Raw genomic sequence first — 20,970 nt, 5'->3', positions numbered from 1 at the left:
AAAAAAAAAAATCTGTCATCTATTATGGTATGTCACTCAGAAGGAGGAAATTGTGGCAAATCAATTTACATTGCAGTCCTCCCACACTGCACGAGCCTTTCCGTTTCATTTTGGCTGAAATGAGAATTGAATCCTGGGAATTAGATTTTATTTCTTGCATATAAAAGATATAAGCAAGTTAAACTTTAATGCAGAAGAAAATAAATGAAAACATTAAAATTAATTATTCAAATTTAATCTGCTCCCCAGTTTTCCAGAGACCTGTAAATCTCATTTTAGCATGGCACTTTATGCCATTTAGGCAATGTGGTCTTTAAAACTGAAATAGGGACTCTGCAAGGAGCTTTCTGGACAATTTGATCATCTGTCACTTTGTGTTGTGTCGTTGCATTATTTCACAGATTAAAGGGAAGAGCATAAAAAGAAACTCGATGCCATGGCTCTGAAAGGGCGTTGATGTTAAAACACAGATCTCTTCACTGAACTGCGCTTGATTTTAATTGCCACGTAGCAGGGATTAGCACAAAAAGGCAGGCAGTTCTGCTCCTTGTATCAATTAGTTTATCACACCAGCTTTGGGACCACATTGTTGTAGGAGCTATTTAGGAGGGCTTTTACAGCTCAAGAACTGCCATTAACTGACATATTATACAAAATGCTGGAGTTTTTTTGTTTTTTTTTTTTTACAGAAAAGTCAATATCCAGGATAAACAATGCCCTATTGAAGCAGAGGTAAAAGTAGCCAGCTAATGCATGTTCAGATATGGGCTTGTTTTCAATTTGAGCCAAATCTTCTAAATTCTCTGTAGGTACCATAACCAGAAAAAGTCAGAGAAAAGTACAGAAAAGTGGCTTTGGTATACAGAATGGAGCATTTTTCACAATATATTAATTAAATGGTGACACAGGGTAGTAGCAGGCGGCAGTTTTATACAAATGAAAGAAATATATTCACACTAAGAGCTCTTTATAGTAGTGATAGTCCATATCAGCAGCTGCTTATAGACTCTATGAACATAGGATTCAGAAATTTTATGCTTTCTGCACCTCCTTTTCTTCTCTGTACTCCCATTAGGGAATAATCAGACACTGCTAGGACATACAACAGGAACCAGAGGATATCAACAGTCAGGTTTTAGGGGGTGGTTTTACAAACAGCAGGACCAGAGAAACTGACAAATGATTTTGTGGCTATGAGAAGGAGATTTGAGTCCAAGGGGAGACAGAACATGATGTCATCCAGTACAGGAACAAATCCATTGGAAATTACTAAATGGACAGAGCACATGAGGCTCAAGGAATTCCCTCAGCTGAAAACGAATGAAAAATGCCTTTCTGTGTGCATGTGCGTGTGTGTGTATATATATAAATATATATCTATGTGTGTATATATATAAATATATATCTATATATGAATATATTTTCCCTTTTGGATGTGCTTCTTTTGTTTAGTTTTTTTAGGGGGGGTTTTTTGTGGGGTTTTTTGGGGGGCAGTTGGGTGTTTTTGTTCCTTTTTTTAAGATTTCTGTGAGCCTGGGTAGCCTGACAATCAAAACAGTTTATTCCACTGAGCTTGTATAACTGCCAAAAAGCCAAAAGAGTAATTTATGGATGCCACTCTAGCTTTATAGAGCTTTCAGGTTCATTTCTGCAGAATCATATCCTGTTGCTCTGGTTTACAATGGGATGTTTCCTGTGAAAAGAGAGCTTTGATTTGATTCTTTACTGTGCACAGGTGTGTCTGCATTTTTCCTAAACCTCCTTAGGCAAATATATAAGCAAGTCACTGGCACTCCACCTCTCTAGCCTCTAAAGAGAGGTAGAGAGAAATCACCACTTACCTGAGATGCCTCTCTGGGAGAAAAAAATAAACACCCTGCTCCCTCTGGTCTGAGTCCTTCAGACACTGCTGAGCTGGCATGGTTACCTTTGATTAGGAGCCTACTTTTAACCAAAGAAGAGGTCTACACAAATTTGTCATGCAGTATTTTTAGTTGAACTAATTTTTATACAGTTATCCAACTGATCTTTTTTCAGTATTAATTGGGCTAATAATCCAAAATATATCCCTCCACAACAATTTCAATGCTGCAGATGGTATAGTGCCAGCATCCCCTGAAGTTAACACAAGCCTTTTCCAGTCAGCCCTTAGGAAATGAGAAAATCCTGGGAGCGGGAACTATGGACATCCCGATCGTGTGGACAGATAACATGAAGTGCTTGGGATCTGCTTTCAGCAGATCTGCTGGTTTCATCCCTATCACTGAGCTGAAAAGCCCCCTCAGGCACTGGCAGGTGGACAAGGAGGGTGATAAGTACCTGGTGTCTGCCAAGGAGCCTCCTCACATCTTATAAATCCTCTGTGTGCATGCATTCCTCTTTCGGTCCCTGCGTTTTTCATCTCAAGCACTCTCAAGCAGCGTTTCCCATTTTATGGCTGACATACCTTCGCTGTGGAATGAATCACCTACATGGCAAATAAGCAGGTAGCCAGGAGAATGACACATTTTGTGTTATAACCTAATAATAGTTGTTTCATTATGAGGATTTCTAACCTCTTAAATTGCCATTATGCATGTTAGTGTCAAGTGACCCTCACAATCTTCTTTCTGCTATGTAGTAAAATTGCGCAGGGGAGTTTACACTTCACGAAGGCATTGAAAATTACTGTGTAAATGCTCAGGAAATAGTTTATCAAAGAAGAATTTTGGAGAGTTACTAATAATCAGTCAGATTTTAAAAGTACTGACAGCTGTTTTGATTTATACAGATGACAATGGTTTTCAGCCTGGTTTAAATACATAACTGGAGGACAGACAAGGTGCTGATAGCAATATATGTACAAAAAGCTTAATTTACTGTAACATCCAAACATGGTTTTGGCACATTGATGAATAAGCAACAAAGGCATGGACCATAACTGGCTCTCTCCACTATAAATGCTAGCGGATTTAAAATCTAAGTGCAACAAGAGCCTCAATTTTTGCTGTGAGAACTCACAGGAGTCTCTTGCTTGTGCAGAGGGTGAAAGATTTTGCACTCTGATTGAGGCGAAAGCTCTTTGTGTTAGCTGAAGCTTTCAGCAAGTAACAGAAATGGGTGATTTAGGCTAAGAAGTGGTAAGGAAACCCTGGATTTTTGGCACCGCTGCAGTTGCTATGAGGGAACATTACAGGGAGCACAAGAAGCACCAGGAAACTGGTATGGAAATGAGAATTTGTCCGCCCAACAAAGAACAAGCAGGTGTTTCTCTGTTGACTGTTCTTGTCATCCCCTGAAGGAGCAGGAATGTTGCCTGCAAGATATACTTTTCTAGGCCTGGTTTTTATTTTTATCCCCGTGGTGGTTTAATCTGTACATCAGATTAAATGATACTGCATGGGTGGTGAAAGCTAAAGCTTGAAGACCCGTTTAGATACCCTACTTAGAACTCAATCTTTTCATCATATTTATTTTGTGCTAATTATTGTACAGGTTTCCAAATTAGTACATATTTTCGCATATTTTTACCAATTACACAGAATCTCAGACTGGTTTGGGTTGGAAGGGACCTTAAAGCCCATCCTGTTCAACGCCTGCCATGGGCAGGGACATTTTCCACTGTCCCAGGCTGCTCCAAGCCCCAGTGTCCAGCCTGGCCTTGGACACTGCCAGGGATCCAGGGGCAGCCCCAGCTGCTCTGGGCAAACCAAATAATTTCAATTATAAATTACATATAAACATAGATCAATAACTTCAAATATTTCAACAAACGCCGAAACACTTGTAACAAAATACTATTTCATAGTGACACTGCCAGTGCATTTGCATTCTATTTTTACTGAGTTTTATGCACGCTTACCATGAAGTATGCTGCAAAACCTAATGAGCTGTTCTTGATTAGCTGCATCACAAGGGGTGAGGCGGTGGCCGTTGTTTTTGCAGAATCCGTCTGAAGCCTCACATGATGTTCAAACCCATCGATCTGAAGCAGCACGTTAGATTGGGTGTTACATTGCAGTCATGCACTGGTCACACTGCCAGAACAAAAATTGAATCAGAATTACCCAGGGGTGGTAATGTTGTCGCTAACAGTGTCTGTACTTCTTCTCAAATTCGTGGGGAGATTTTGCTCCATAGCTGTAATCCACACCTTTGCACTGCTGTCTACCGTGCCAAAATTGTGGGATTTAGCGAGCTGATAAGGGTGTCCTGAGGTGCATATTGATTTTATAATAGAAGTGTGTCACTTCCAAGACAAAAAAGGAGAGAAACTTTTAAACATTTTTCCAATTAAAAGTAACACTGGTGCCAGACTCATGTTAACTTAAAAGTTAAGTCAGTCACAGTACAGAAATACCCAATATAGCCTACATAGCTTGAAAAATAATTCATATTAAGGTAACTGTGCTGTCTTGAAACAGCAGCAGCCTGAGCTGTGTTGTTGACATCCTGATTTAATTTTCCTGTGGATGCTCCATCCCCTTAAAACAAACAAAGGTTTGCATTTACACACCTTTACCCCGCATCCTCTTGCCTCCCATGGTTTTATCCACCACAGTAGTGCCACATTTGGAGGTGCAGGCTTTTGTAAAAACTCTAAATATTCTGCAGACATATGAAAATTAGCATTTATACACCAAAAGAGGAACAAATTATGAGACTAGAGAAGGTTTCTACTCCAACACAGGTAAATCTAATACCAGGGAAAACAACTGCAGCACGTGGTTACTGATCTCTCTTTTTATTTGTTACTTTAATGATCAAATGCAGTTGTAAGTATTTAATCTCTGGCTGTGTCAACACATTTCTAACCTGTATTAAAATTCAGGTGGGTGTTTGAAATAATCAGCCCTCTGTGGGATGGTTTATGGTGGTGAGCATGGTATGAGTTACATTTTAAGCAGTAAGTCAAAAATAATGAATAGCACGTTTTAAATACTTTCCTTTAGGAAGTACTCAGCTGGTTTTACTCTTCAGTGGAGTAAAAAAAAAAAAGTTAGAGAGTTTAATTTTTAAGGTAACTAAGCAGATTGCAACATGGATGAAGAGGGTTAGGTGACTGCGTGGCTACCTTCCAGTAGTAAAACAGTTTTGGAAACAAATGATGAAAGACTCCTAACTGAGCAGCTGTGGGAAGTTTAACCTTTATATTTTCTGCCTGTCACTGGTGGTGTAGCTGCTGCAACAGCTCCCAGCACTGTTCCAGGCAGTGGAACAAGAGACAAGCAAGGCTAATCTGTGTGCTCATGGGAACTGAGAGAGTAAGACACGACATATTCCCCTCTGGAGCCCATGAAAGCCGCACTAATTTAAGATCGCAGTTACGAAAGGCAGAAGAAGGTTCATGTCTCATGGTTCCTTGCATCAGCTTGTGGGAAAGAGTCAGCCTGAAACCTGGGTAGTGTACCTGCACTTTTTTTGTGTGCTTCTATTTCTAGTTTGCTGTGGATGAAATTGCAATTTCTTGGGGTGGTCTGGCAACACATCAGCTGTATACATAGATGTGAATTGTTTTCATGCATGCAGAGATACCCTTGGAACAACAGGGGTATAATTTAATACAGATAAAATTATCAGCATTTAGGAAGGCAAAAACCATATGTCATATTGCTTCATATTGATCTGATATTCTGTTTAGGAAAGGTTTGGCTCCTGAAGGAGTTTGTGCAGATAAAAATATATATTGCAGAGCTCTACATTAAGTAGTACATAAAAAATACTGGCAAGTCCCATCTCATTTATTTTAATTCAGCATTTTCTCCTCAGAAAGGTTAGTCCCATATTTCTCCAGGATCATTAAATTTCATCTGCTGTGCAGAAATAAGCCTGACTTCTCTGATATGCAGCCTGAGAAACCACAAACAAATAAAACACAGTGTTCCATATGCAGAATGCTTCCTTCTGTTGCAATGGCAAATTTAAGACACAGGACGTGACTTAAGTTCAGCAAAGGACTTGTCAACAGGTTAAAGGCATTTTCAGTGCCCAGTAAAACTTTGTTTGTCTTATTTTGACCTAAAATATTTTTGTTGATTTTCAAAAGAGTCAGCATACCAGTTAGTAAGGGTGAGTGCAGGTAAACTGGTGCAGGAAGCAATGATAAAAGGAGGCTATTCCTGCAATATTCAAAAAAATATTTGAGGGAGCATTGATGTGTATAATAAATAAGAAATCACCTGCATGCATCAGTGAGAATGTAGCTGAGACAAGGTTTGCAGGGAAGATGGATATCCCTTATGTGCCCAGCTGATAGACTTGCTGCCATTTACAGGAAGAGCCTGTCCTTAATTTCCCCTGCTTTCAGGTAGTATTGAAGCATTCCTAGCTGCCAGTGCAGGACTAAGTGCATCCTGCTGCTCACAGATTTGCTTTGAAGGACCTTCAAATGTGGTTCAAAAATGAAGATAACTGAGAAAATGGGAAAAGGGAGGCGCAATGACAGGTGATTGTTGTTTTCTAATGATATTAAACTGCATAAATCACGAAACGGTTTGAATTTGTGAGGTGTCACCTGCCTGCTCACTGGGGTAAAAACTGTCCTCATGGATGTTCTGCAGAAGGTGCTGTCCACAGTGAAGCTCCAAGGCTCATTTATTGATCCCACTGTTGGAAAATACTGGGATCAATAAATTGGAACATGAAAAGGGCTCGTGCCTCCTGTGTAATTTCATGTTTTGCCTAGACTGAGAGCCTTCAGATATTTCAAACCTTCTAAATGAAAAGTCATTGTTTTCTGATACTGTATGGCCGTGGCATCCAGAGCCTACAGAGGGAAACATCAACCTCAGACTAAATAAAAGTAACGTAAATAAAAGTTCCTGATTTTTCACATAGTTTTGCTGAAAACTTTTAGGGCCTTTATATCATCCAATATGCCCTTGGCACCATTAAAATTAAAATTCTCAAGCTGTGCCAAAGCTGCCCCAGACACAACAGCCACAACATCCCACAGAATTTTATTCACCTTTTTTTCAATTATATCACCTTCACTGCATCTCCCAGTCTTTGATTTCCTCTACTCCAAGACTTGCATTCAGCAATGTTTATCTTTTCTAAATTGTCTTCTACTTCAACATCTGCTTTCACCTGATGATGGTTAAATTTATTATAAATACATTTTTATATCTGTATAGACAGAGAGATATAAAAATCCTTTTGTATTTCTTCCTGGCATGGGGAAACACAGTGCTATGGTAAGGGGTGATCTCAGTCCAGAAATAATTTAGAATTTTGATGGAAAACTAAATTAAGGAGTATTTCAGGGGAGAATGCACACGTAACCTCAAGACCAACTTCACAGATCAGGAAAACCATTAAGCAAAAATTACCTAAGTTTTAAATATGTGTGTCTGAATATGTGCAAGTGTATATACCGCCGTGTGTGTGTGTTTGTGTGTACATCTATAGATGATATAGAAATAGATAATATAGATATAGATGATGGAGATATAGATGACAGACAGCAGTAGAGATGATAGAGGGAGATAGAGATAGATGAGATAGAGACAGAGGTAGAGATAAAAATAGAGATAGAGATAGAGATATAGAGATAGAGATAGAGATGATGATAGAGGTAGAGACAGAGATAGATGATATAGATTAAAAATAAACATGAGTATTTCTATAATAAAAGAGCATTTTTTTGACCACAAAGGACTTCCAGAACAAAAAGGAGGACCCTCCAAGTGTACTGAAAGAGTTCCTTTATTTAAATGTGAGGTTTTCTTCCAAAACTTTGTGTAGGAATTTCTGTCTGAGTTTTCAGTGCACCCTGCATGAGTCATTTGTGTAGCGCCAGGGATGAATTGTGTTCCTTGGTACCACGCACACCTCTGATGTTTCACCCTGCTCTGCTGAGCTGCAGCCAGTTAAAGAGTCTCCACAGGGCACTCCTCCCACCTGCTGTCAAGAGCTGGTGCCATCTTACAGCACTCTGAAATAAAAGCTCTTTCAGAATCCTGCAGGCGTTAAGACTCCCAGGCAATCAAAACGCAGCCAGGCTGCAGCTTGCAGATAATTTCACTGCCCCCAGCCAGTGGGTCTTTCTGTGAGGCATCCCAGTGAAATTGAAGGGATTATGTGGGGTTTTTCTTGTTTCATTTCTAAAAAGCCACTGTCCATTTCAAAGGCGTGTTGTTCGGACAAGCGAAATGCATCTGCTTTTTCTTTAAGGTTCTCTCTGGCAGTTGAATGTGTAATCAGAAACGGAAGTAAGGAATGCAGGAAAGACAACTTTAAAAGCATGATTGTCCATTGCTGATTCAGCCTCTGATCTTTATGCTCTTGTGCACCAGCAGGACTGCAGACATAGAATCATGGAACCATAGAAGGGTTTCGATTGGGTGGGAGCCTAAAGCCCATCCCGCAACACCCCCTGCCATGGGCAGGGACACCTCCCACTGTCCCAGGCTGCTCCAAGCCCCAATGTCCAGCCTGGCCTTGGACACTCCAGGGATCCAGGGGCAGCCCCAGCCTCCCTGGAAACAATTCCATCCCAGCCCCTGCCCACCCTGCCAGGGAACAATTCTTTCCCAAGATCCCATCCAGCCCTGCCCCCTGGCACTGGTAAGCCATTTCCCCCTGTCCTGGAGCTACTGATCGTCGCAAAAAGTCCCTTTTCTGCTCTCCAAGTATCTCTTCAAAACCAAAATTCAAAATCTGCAGCCATCGTAGGATCATCATCTCAACCTTTAAAATAAATTACTGTATATAAAAGATAATATCAACATTCATACAGCCTGATTGCAGTTGTAATTCTGGATATACTGGTAAAATATCATCATGTTTACATTTGCTGTGAATTTAGGAATTATTTACTTGAGTCACAGTGCCACAAGTAAAACCACTGCTGTGAGCAAGATGTCCACTTTCTACTAAGAAAATCAACACTTTTTTGTAGTAGATACTTTTTTTTTCCCCTCAGTCTGCCCTGTTGCTCTTGTTCATAATATAGACCTCTTTCCACAGAGAGTCACAAGGTACTTCTGGATCAGGGTAGCCCTTAAGTGTTTATAGAATCAGGGAATCACTTAGGCAGCCCTTTCAGTGAATATATTTTTCCTCGTGTCCAATCTAGACCTCCCCTGCCATAAAGTCAAAAGTATCTGCAGGAAAAGCTTCCTCTGCCTCGTGAGTGGTTTTGCAGCTTAAAGGGACTGGAATATATCACTCAATAGCCTTGGGGGATGATCTGTGCCTTGGGGTGAGACCCCTGGCCTGTGATATAAGAAGGTCAAGTTCACTGAGCTTGTAACTCCTTGTGAACTCAGGGTCTCTGATGCCTGGACCTGTGTGCCTAAAGCCAAGGGGGTTTTTTTGCTGGAGCTTGTGGGAATAACTACACTGGCCCTTGTTCAGCAGGTTAATCAGCCCTTTTTGTGTGTGTTTTGTGGCTAAAACGAAGACAGTTTAATCCCAGCTGAAATGCAGCGCAGTGCTTGCTCTGAGCAGAATATTCTCACTCAGTCCCACAAAGCCTTTAAGTCTGGGTAGCTTAATGTGACATTTGGGGAAAACACAGCAGTTATATTCCCCATGGGTGTACCCCAGGCAGGTGGTTAAAGGCAAGGCTGGTGGCAAGACATTTCTGTAAAGACTTGCTTGGAATCAGTCAGTGAGGAAAAACATTAAAGATTATGTTTCTCAAAATAAATAAATTTTCTATTAATCCCCGTGCTTTTTAAAATACAGTTTTTTTTCATGGGAAAAGCAAACATTTTCGCTATCGGATACCACAGCAAATTGGAAAAATATGCTCTTTCACTGAGTCATCTGACAGAAGAACAATAATCTGCCGCAAGACACAAATTACTGCTGATTTGTGTTACAGTAATAGGGTTATACTTTCTTCTGCCTACAGAGCAAATGCTTAGGGAACAGTCCACTCTGTGGAACTGCAATGCATGAGTGAGAAACATCTACTTACATGCAGTGGAGAAAACACAACTTTTTATTTGAATCTTGATGGAAAATGCATCTACAAAAAAAAAAAAAAAAACAAAAAAAACCAAAGGTATTTTATTTTTATCTGCCAGACAGTGTAGGGCCTTGCATTCTGATAGAAGCTAATTTGCATTGGCACATGGTTTCACGTGGAATTTTTGTTGCTACATGCAATTGGTAGATAGTCAAGTTTATTTCTATGATTTATACACCTAAAACTATGTTTAAACCCCTGTCATATGAAAGTGGATGTGCCACAGCACCTCCCACATGCTCAAAGTTGACTGAAAAATTCTGGGTTTCAAAGTTGAGGTTGACTTAAAAATTTGCTTTCCCAGACGGTGCAGATTCTCTGATGGTAAACACTGGGTTTTGGTAAACCAGACTTATACCTACCTGACAGAGCAAGGGCTGCAGGAGCTGTTTGAAAGATTAATCTTTGAGAAAGGAACACTGGCAACAAAAGGGGGAAAAAAAAAAAAAAAAGGCAAGAAATATCTGATGGATCTACAAGGAAAACACATTGCCCAGAGCTGAAAACATGTTCCTTTCAGATTCCTTAATGCTGTGATTTCACAGACTTCTCCGTGTGCTGGCGTTCAAAACTTTTACGATGTCGACTTTGTTAATAATTTATCACCTCCTATCAGTGTGCTCTTCCGTGGCAGAGCACAGTTCCCTCTCTGTGCTGTGTGCAGGTCTTTGTTAGCTGCACCACATGTCAGCAGGGGTTGTGTGGGTATATGCAAATATAGAATTTGCAAATACTTTGCCTCAGATATTACTTTCTTTGGGATCCAGCCTTGTTGACTAAGAAACTGTTATGTTTTTGAGAGGATGTTTTACACTTCTCCAGCCATAGCTGCACATTTCTCTTTTCCTGTCTTTGGTTCAAGAAAACCCTGTTGTTTTCTTTTTTTACAGAAATATTGGTTGCAATTAGTTGTGGCTGAAGTGGTCCTAGTGAATTTTGGAATATTAAGAAAGAAATATTTTCACTGACCTGCTCAGCCAGAAAATGACCTATAATTTTTTTCTATCTAAATCTTTATTAAGTCAATTGAAGAAAGCAGCAAGCATGATGTTGGGAACGTAGGTATAGTTATTTATACTGGAAATAGTGGTGATATTATTTAATACTTTTAACCTATCTACAGCAGGACTTTTAAAGGTCATCTCAAAGATATGGCCTTTAACAATCAGTGAGTCCATTCTGAGAATTCCACGAGTATTACAGAGGTTTTATGTGCAGGAACCCACTCATGGTTGTGTTTGAGTTCTAAAAAACCCACCTTCTTTGTTTGTTTTTTTTTTTTATAACCCAGGAAGTTCTTAGTCCAGTGTTCCTTTTGGGGGAACCATCCCTTTTGGCATTTTTTTCAGCCTCAGCCAGCTAGATCCCAACTTTCTTAGCCTTATAAAAAAATATTTAAGACTCTGGTCTATGTTGAATGAAAGGCTGAGACAGGTATATTTATGTGTCTGCATTCTTTTCATGCTCCCACATGGGTTAGGGTGCAAACAGAGTGTATTAATTTAAAAAAATGAAGAAAGAAATATTTTTTAAAATTACTCTTGAGGGCTAAAAATGAGTTTTAGGGGTCATTCACAGACAGTCTGTCATTTTCCTCTACCTTAATTCCAAAACAGACATAGCTTCAACCATCACACTCCATGTCCACCTCCAGTCTTCTGTGTCAATTTCTTTTTCAAAATGAGAAGAGTATAGATAAATTTAGGAAGTATTTTGTCTGCATTGATTTACCCTGTTGCTTATACAGTAAAACATCAGAGCTCCTTTAATTAATTATTTAACAGTAAAAAGGAAGGAATAGCTGTCATTTATTATTAAAAAAAAAAATTGTTGTAAAAATTGAAATGCTCTTCTTATTTATATGAAAAGTCATGGAAAACATTCTAGGTGAAAATGAAGCATTGTAAAATTTATTACTAAATTTAGAATATTTTGGCAGTCATATTTTCACTTTTGGCATTCATATTTCAACTTCCTGACCTGTTCTGAAAATGAAACAACTTCATACATAATTTTAAACTCTCTTCTGTAGAAATTCTTTCCACTATTAAAAGGGTCAATCTTTTAATTATATGAAAAGTAACATTCACACTGCAGAGACAAATCAATTCTCTTAACAATTCTGAATACTAAAGATCTGGTTGCAGACCAGCTTTACTTAATATTTAATTTAATATGGTGCAGTTTGAATTGGCTGACAGTGTGCCTGTGGGTTCTAGTTTAAAATCAGGGTTTAAACTGTTTGAAAGTCCATTTAATCCAACTTTCTTGTTGAAAATTCTGATGGTACCTCCCAGTCAATCAGTTTTTGTGGAACTTCCATCGTGTAGGCTTTAGAATGGAATACATATATGTCAGAACTGGTGAAAGTTATTCAATTTTTACTTCTACTTGGCATGTGGAAGTCCACTCTCATGGCCCTTCTTTTCATTACCTGAAACAAGAAGCCAGGCAGACCTAATGGACAAGATGTAGACCAGCTTTTTCAAAAGCAAAATTCTTCACTTCTTATCTCTCAGAATATTGAGGGGCTTGTTATGTCTGGGGGTTTGTGTTTGTTTGTTTGTTTTGGGAGGGGTTGGTGGATTCGGTTGGTTTTTGTTTGGCTGATTCCTTTGGTTTGGGGGGTTTTTTTGTTTGTTTTTTTTTCACTTCTGACAGCAGGTAGTGATTTGTTTATTTCTTTTTTAACTTCGGGGAACAGGAAAATATTTTCCCATCTAGCTCCAGGTCTGGTCAAGGCTTTCAGCAGAGCATTAATCCCCTAAATCAGCCATGGCTGGTGCTCCCTGCGCCCCGCAGTCGGTGCAGAGCCGATAAAGCCTCATGGGGTGCTTTGAAAGCCAAGAAAATACATCTGTGCCAGATCAAAGGCAGAGCTGAGTCCCAGGGTTGGATCTTTCCTGCCAGGAGGCCAGGCTTGTTTTGACCAGAAGTCTATTTACCAAGCTCTGCAAGAGGGGCTCCAGGGTGTCCTTTTGACTAATAACAGATAATCTTTCTTATGTCCTGCAGAATGAAGATTAATAGACCTTTTAATTGCGTTCAAGCAAGTATATTATGAGATTATTGCCTCAGAAGTGACAAGACATTCGGTCTAAAAGGGAAAAGAAATCTGATTTCTTGTGTAAACCTGGAAAAATACTTCTCTAGCTAAAAAAGGCACAGCCGTTTCCTACACCATAGTGTACACATTGTATATTTTTCTGCTCGTTATTAACAGTGTATCACTGGGAAAAAAAGCTTGCCCTAATATTTCAGAGGGTAGCACACACACAAAAAAAAAAAAAAAGGAGTTTCCTGTTGTTTTCAAAGTTTCAAAGTCTAGTATCACAATTTTGACATTTTTAGTTTATAGCTACAGCAGCATAGCTGTATGAAATAGGTTATGCATAATAACCCCTGCTGACTGATGGGCAAAGTCATTCCTAGAAACAATGGCTGGGTGATGCTGTCTTGACTGCATTTCCTATGAAAATAGGAGTTATGCAGTCACAGCTTTTAAATACAAGGGGGAACTTCCAGCCTTAACCCCACTTATCTTCTGGGCAGACTTAGCTTCACCTACAGGAAGGTTTTCATTAGTGTTTCCACAGTTCAGTAGTTATATTAATTATTAGTCACTTTGCAGTATCTGGTGTGCAAGCTTATCTTCACTCTGCTCGTTGATCTGTAGCCCAGATACTCATATATTATTGAGATATTTTTATGTGCTGCAGAAAATATTTCTAAGGTTATTAATTACCTGAGGGGAAAAAAAAACCGACCAGGTAAATAATGAACTTCCATATTACCTCCATTACTTTTCATTTTAAAAACAAAATGAGCTGCTCGTGTGTAGATGAGCCTGTTCATGATCCCAACAGTTTTCACAAAGATATTTATCAGTGCTGGAATAAAAGGTGTTGTATCATCCCCTCTACTGAAAGCCTAGCTGAAGTTGTGATATTTCATTTTTGGGGAAGGATTTTTGTCTTTTCAGGCATTGCCTCACCTGTCTTTGACTTTGGTTTAAAACCCATAATGCACCAAAAACCCCAGACAAATGAAAGCAAAGACACCTACATTTCTCCTGGCTGCCTTTTGAAGTGCTGCTATGTAATATTACCATCCCCCCTCTTCCCCTTTCCATCACATGCCATTCTGAAATCTATGGTTAAGTACACCCTTCCTCCTTCCCCTGCTTATATTCCAAATTTTCTTCTCCATGTTGTGGCCAGTATTTCGCTGCTGGTTTACCCCCTTCAGCAGCTGAGATTCCCAGTAATGGTCTTCAACAGAAAACTAAGGAATCTCCACTGGGGCAGAGCACTGGCAGGAAAATCTTACTGATACATTTTCTTATCAACCTGAGATATGTTTCAGTAAAATAAAGAGAGGTAATAGAACTCCTGTCTTGCTCTTCTCTATATCTGATGAGAGTGGGACAATCTTATCGTCTCAACATAATTTATTCTTTATTTATAAACTGAAAGAAAGACAAGCAGAAAGGCAAATAGTCAGTATTTTAATTTTTTTTTTAACCATGTAATTTTTCTTTTCTGTGCTGTATTTTCATCCCTAGTCACAGCCAAAAAATTTGATCAAAAGTTCTCACTATCATTATTATAAGTACAGGAAGATCTACTGTAGATTATGTCTTCCAGAAATAAAGCTACTTCTTATTATCACACAGGATGATGAAATTTTTACAAATTTTGCCTTTTTGGCTATCATACAAAGAAATGAATGTAAATAAAATTCCTTTTCTCATTTCTTTGTCTATTTCTGTCCATAAATAGGTGCTGGGATCAGTGGCTTGCACTGCACAGTCACTGCTGGCAGTAGTGTCCAGCTGAAGGGTTTCACAGAAAAGCAGCCTAACGCACAGTCAGCGTGTCATGTCATCATCATATTCACATTTCTATTCTCTCTGCTCTGTTTTAATGGCTACATTTTGTTCTGCCCTTGGCTTTCCCACAAGAACTCCGACTGCTTGACCTAACACAGGACAGTGCTCCAGATTTTATTAACTCTTGGAGTGCATTAATGCAGCTCAAAGGCTTCTCCGAGCTCCACCAGATGTCTAAGCCTGCTTAATCACTGGTAATTTAATGGGCTATTTTTAAATCTCCTGGTATCCTCAAGGGCTGAAGAGCTCCGAGTGTTCCACAGCAGAGAGACAGACGTTTTATTAGTGGTTTCTTGACTGTTGGTAGCCAATGCAGCCAAATGTGTCATCTCTGCAAAAACCCTCTAATCATGATTACAGCAAGAATATCCCGTGCACAGATGTGAAATACCCAGTGGTGGGAGAAAAGGTTATAGATTTGATCATCACTGATGTTACCATTTCAAAAATCTGAGTTTTCCTTCACTTCAGACCTTAAAATACCTGGTACTACCATTTCCCTTGCGAGTAGTGCCTGATAAGTTGTGAGAGTTATCCAGATCCACGGAATTCATTCTGGTTTGCAGGATCAGGAGGAAAACAGCATTACCATGTGTGTGCTGTGGGCAGGATTTATCAGGGTGCTGATACAACCACAGCAGATCATCTGCCTTAAAGCTCCCAGAGGAAACAGGCAACAAACTCCCTCTGGCACTTTTGAAAATCCAACTCTTAAGGCTAAAAATTTCTTTTTTTTTTTTTTTTTTAATATTTTATATTTGAAATATCAATGCAATGGGATTATTCACAGCTTAGTGAAGTGGGGTTATGGAAATCTGGTCTGTAAGAAATACATACTGCTCTGAAAATGGCCACGCAGTTGATCATGTACACCTGTTTTACCTGAATTTTTACTGAAACGCTGAAAAAATATTACAGTAATTTAGGTGGGTGTTTTCCTCCTTTTCCAGGAATATCTGTATAACAGGGATTATTAAGTATGTAAATAGAGTAAGGAAAGATTCACACAATCTGTACTTTTTATGAAGTAGCTGCTAATGTGGAAATAAGGTAACTTTTCAGCCTGGTTGTGTGTTTCATTCTGAAATTTTCAACATAATGTCCTGGGAGGTATTTCTGATGGCCCATAGAGGTTTTAAACAGCAGGCTTCACCCTCCAATTTGTCTCTTTTAAATTGTACTGGAGACAGCTGATGGTACATGAAATTCTTCCTAACCTGTTTCTTTAGTGCAGTGACTGCAGCCGTAAAGTCATTCAGAGGGAAAAGCAATTAAGAGCAATAAGAAAATAAGACCAGTATTTATTATCATAGCCTAGAGGACTACAGGCATTAAAAATATAGTGTCACAGTGTTAAAATCATGTTGAAGGCCTAAGCTAAAATGAAAAAGAAGCCAGCAAAACAAATCCCACATTTTTAAAGGAGAAAAAGAGTGACATTCCAGACTTACCTTATTTGAAAACAGCCCATCTCTACCTGGGTTTGAGAAGAAGTTTAATTTTAAACATATGGCAGCTGATATAGCTAATACATATCCAATTAAATGAAAATATTTTTTATATTTTATTTTATTTTATTTTACCTAGAAGGCATGAAAATCCTGTACAGCAGAATATTGATCAAAATGCTAAAAAAAGTTTCTTTCTATCAAATTATGGCTTCTTCTAGAGCAATTCATTTTCTGGCATAACTTTCTTTAATTTTTTCAGGTTATAGATATTTACCCTAATAATATATATTTAACTACACAAAAAAAAAAAACCAACAAACCCTCTCTTACATAAGATGCTGTGATGAAAATTAGATTTCTCCACAAAGGACATCTAGTTGCTTGACTGGTTTTTTCCCATAAAAGTTTTTAGATCCAATTGGTCATGATGGATTATAGTTTGGGTTGGTTTGGGGTTTGGGTTTTTTGGGGTTTTAATAGGGAAAAAAAGCCTGAAATGCTGAGTTTCAGTTTACAAAAGAGAAGTGTTGTTGAAATGTTGTTAGAAACATACAGGTGTTGCACATCTGCAGCAGGCATACTATACCAGCACTAATTTTCCTTTATATCCAGATTTTGGGCATGGAGGAGAGTGCAAAGCACCTTCATCTGATGCAATAAGATAAGGAGAGCTGCATTTCTGCCTTTTTGCTATAGACACTGCAATCCTGTCCCTCCTTTTCTTGTGCTGGGGTACAGGTAGCAGCTCTGAGTGCATCATTTTACTGGAAAAATCAAGGGAATCGTGAGGTCTTAAATGAAGAGGAAATAACCCACTCAGGACAGGTTATTTGCCTGGAAAGGACATTGGACTCTCTTGGTGGGGTCTGGTGTCCAGCCATGAGTTTCAGCCATTACCTTAAGTATCCAAAACTAATCTGAGACCTCACTGCAATATCAGGATATTTAACAGGCAGGTCTGCACTTTGGTGAATTAGCAGCTGGAGATAATGGTGGCCTTCTTTTTTTCAGTCCCTTAAGGGTAAGAACTGCCCCCACCTTGGCAGTGCTTCCCTCTTATTGCCATATGCATTCGATCCAGGTTCTGGTGATTTTGTATTTGCCAAGTAGATTAGGATTGCCCAGCATTCATCAGTGTTATCTGATGAGTGATTAAAAAAGGAAAAACAGTCTACAGGATCACGAAGGTAGATGAAAGAAATCCTGTGGGGAAAAAATGGCATGTCTAAAATTGAAAGAAAAGCTGAACTCAGGATTGGCTATAGTGGGAAGAGAAATACAATGTCTGCATAAGGACAGAACTAAGCTGAACATTTTAAATGCTCCTGAAGTGATGAACAGCTGAAGGTCAGATGAGCCAGTTCACCATTATCTTCACTGTGAAACAGGGCCTGGCACTCCCGGGAGTGAACGGGGTGAACACTGAGGGTTCTTTCTCCTCCTTTAACAGCGCGAGGTTGATGAGGAGTGTGTTATTTCTAAAGACAGTCTTCACTTTTCACGCACTGGTTCACATGACGGGCTATCCTCACAGAGCATGGATTCCCTTCAGATTAAATTAAGCCAGAAGACGTGCTGCAAAAGTAGGTCCAGGGTATCTGGATGTGGAAGCTTTGCGGCACAGCTGTGCAAACACCCTGTTCTGTGTTGTCAGTTTTGCAGGTCTGCTCCGGCTCCCCGGTGGTGTCTGTCAGTGTGAGTGCAGTCTAACTGTGCCTGGTTTCCCAGTCTCTGGCATTTTGGGCAGCATGGTTGGGTTTGGCCATGTGTTGGAGAACAAGAGAATGGTTGAGGTTGCAAGGAACCTCTGTTGATCATCCTGTGAACTGCACACTTACACAGAGCTCCTGCTTCACACCTGTGCAGTGCCCCATTAGAAATGTTTCATACTCAGGTGCATTTATCTTTGTGCGTCCCCTAAATTAATTCTCCTCCAAACCACGCTGAATTGTCTGTAACATGTGAAACAAGGTGGGAAAAGGGAAAAGGGAATAGTTATAGCCCAAGAGAGCTCTTTCAGACACAAGATGTTAAACTGCCTTTTGATCAGCTGCTTGTAGAAATGTACATTAACTGTAGACCATGGCTCTTCTTGTAACCAGCTAATGATCCTATCAGTTGCAGACTAATTGCCTCTACCTCCTTCTAAATTCTGTTGCATTGAAAAAGCCAGAGTCACATTCTAATCCTTTTAATCACATTCAGCTTTGAAGGGTGCATACTGGTTGTGTGTTAATTCAACTTCTCTCCCTCGTAATTTGTTTGATTGCCTGTTACTTGCAAACTGCACTAACTGAATAAAAGTGTTCTGTGTCCTGATGGGAAGTTATGAGTTTCATTTAAGCTACTTTAGTGCAGATGTTTTACCTAGAAAGTGGTGTAAATTCTCCTCACCTTTCTGCTCTAAAGCAGTTTCAATACGAAGAATGGAAAGCAAGGTAGAAGGTAATGAGGCTACAAAGTAAAAGCTGTATTTCTTTAATTTAAATAATCATCTTTATTGCCTGGAGGCCTCTCTTCTGCTTATGAATAAATAATTAAATAAAACGCTAAAATATGAGATGGAAATGCTGGTGCTATATCCTTTATTGTTTTCCTTCATCTCCAGCAATATTTGTCCGTATTGTCAAGACCTAGAAGAGAGTCTATTTATTCATTACTTCTTTTTTTACTTTTTTTTTTTAGATAAATATGCACACACATGTTCTGCACAGTCCTATATGAGTCTTTTTGAAAAAAACCAGCATATGCCAAACTGCCTTCCAGCTTCCCACATCATTTTCTGAACAAGAGTGCAAGGCCACTGGATATGTCCTATAAGCACAAAATAATCATTACTAGGACATTTTTATTAACACTGGATCTATGTGATAATAAAGATTTATTGTGATTCTACCTTTGGAATCCCCTGGATCTTAATGAGTTGTTTTTTTTTTTTTCTCCCTGTTCTGAATTTCAATGAGGAGTACTCTGAGTATGATGGCCATGTTAAATATTTGTGAAATCCTCTCAGCTCACTTTCAACATTTTAAAAATAAACAACTGGTTTTGTGGAGGCATTTTTTCAAGTTAACAGGAGAAACATTGACTTTTAGTAGAAGAAGCATTCTCTGCTAAAAAGTGGTTACACTTGTAAAATGCTAATGACAAAATTATTTATAAAGAGATTCTAAAGTTGACTCTGAAATGTTTCGTTCAAAAGCTGCCTGAAAGTGTGGACCACTTAGTGATTCCCCACCAGATCAATCTTTTTAGAAAAACAGACTATTCATTTAGACTCCAAAATATTTGGAAGGAAGGTCTGGAGACCTGGTGTTTATTAATTCACGAAAGACTTTTTAATAATTAGCAGTGCTCAGTTCCCAGAGGCCCACTTAGGCTGTGGAACCCAGCTCTCCTGCACTCCTTAAAGAGAAAAGTCCCTTCAAGCCATCCATGAAAGCTTCCAAAGCAGACTCCTGCTCTGACTGGCCACTGATTGAGTCCTTATCTCTCTCTGTTGAACAAGGAGAACACAGAAAGAGTTTTGCCTCCCAGGAGCCTTCACATTCTGGGGTGCCCCAACATTGCTACTGGCAGTAAATGATGGCAACAAATTAGCACATTCTGGTAAAACCAGCATTTTTGAACCCTCTGCAGACACTGACATTTCCCCTTACTGTTTTGGTGTCTCAATATTGAGTATTTTAAGTCATTTCTTTCCTTAAAAGTATTTACTACTCGTTATTTGCTACTATTTGCTCAAATGTTGGGCTCTCCAGGCTTCCTTTGTCTGATTGCCCTAAACAGTAATTTTTCTCTCCTGTTCTCATAAATGTACTCTTACATTTTTCTGTGTTTTCTTCTTTATAGAGTCACAGAATCCCAGAATGGTTTGGGTTGGAAGGGACATCAAAACCCATCCAGTGCCACCCCTGCCATGGGCAGGGACACCTCCCACTGTCCCAGGCTGCTCCAAGCCCCTTTCCAGCGTGGCCTGGGACACATATCCAAACCCCAATGTCCATCGTTCAAAGTCATCATCCAGGACCAGCTGACTTCTTAAGCTCATTTGTTTTTGTTTCTCTTCTCCTGATTAATTTCTTATGTTCCACAGCACGTCTGTTCTCCTGCCCAGACCCACATCCCATCCAACATGAGTTTGCTCAGGGGGCCTCGGCTTCCCAAAAACCCAGCACTTCAGCATTTGATCAGCCAGAGATTCTTTGTTTCTTCACATTCTCTTTTTAGTTTTTTTTTTTCTGTGAAACCGTATCAGTCATCTGCTTGTGGAGTTCAGCACTCGTCTCACTTTACTGCAATATTTTTACTCTTAGCTTCTCTTGCTTGATTTAACAGACAATATTAAAAATGCCGACTGCTTCACAGCCATTTGTTGTTTGAAATAAATCTCCCTTTTTTTTTAATTTTTTTTTTTATTTTTACTGGCTCTCCACATTGCTGGAGGACACAGAAAGTGTGTGTTATACTCTCAAATTTCAAGAAAATATCAGTTTTGATAGGGAGTTCAACTCCTTCATTCTGCCTCTGAAATTAAATTATTAGGTCAATTTACTTTTGTTATTGCGTTTTCTTTCTTGATCATTTTAATCCAAGACATCTGGCCCAAATCTGTTACATTCAGTGTTGGGTTCTGGTTCAAAAAGAACTGATCACAGACATGCTGACTC

General features: G+C 39.3%; 1 protein-coding gene across 2 annotated transcripts in view; it reads left to right on the top strand.

Annotated features, from left to right (window-relative positions):
* EDIL3 (EGF like repeats and discoidin domains 3) overlaps positions 1–20,970 on the top strand; it is a 234,039-nt gene that overhangs the window by 199,032 nt on the left and 14,037 nt on the right. The gene's annotated exons all lie outside the window — the stretch shown is intronic.

Source organism: Corvus moneduloides, chromosome Z, assembly GCF_009650955.1.
Source record: "Corvus moneduloides isolate bCorMon1 chromosome Z, bCorMon1.pri, whole genome shotgun sequence".
In the NCBI taxonomy this organism is placed as follows: Eukaryota; Metazoa; Chordata; class Aves; order Passeriformes; family Corvidae; genus Corvus; species Corvus moneduloides.
Note: the sequence above shows the minus strand (reverse complement) of the source record. Positions and strands in the feature narration are given on the sequence as shown.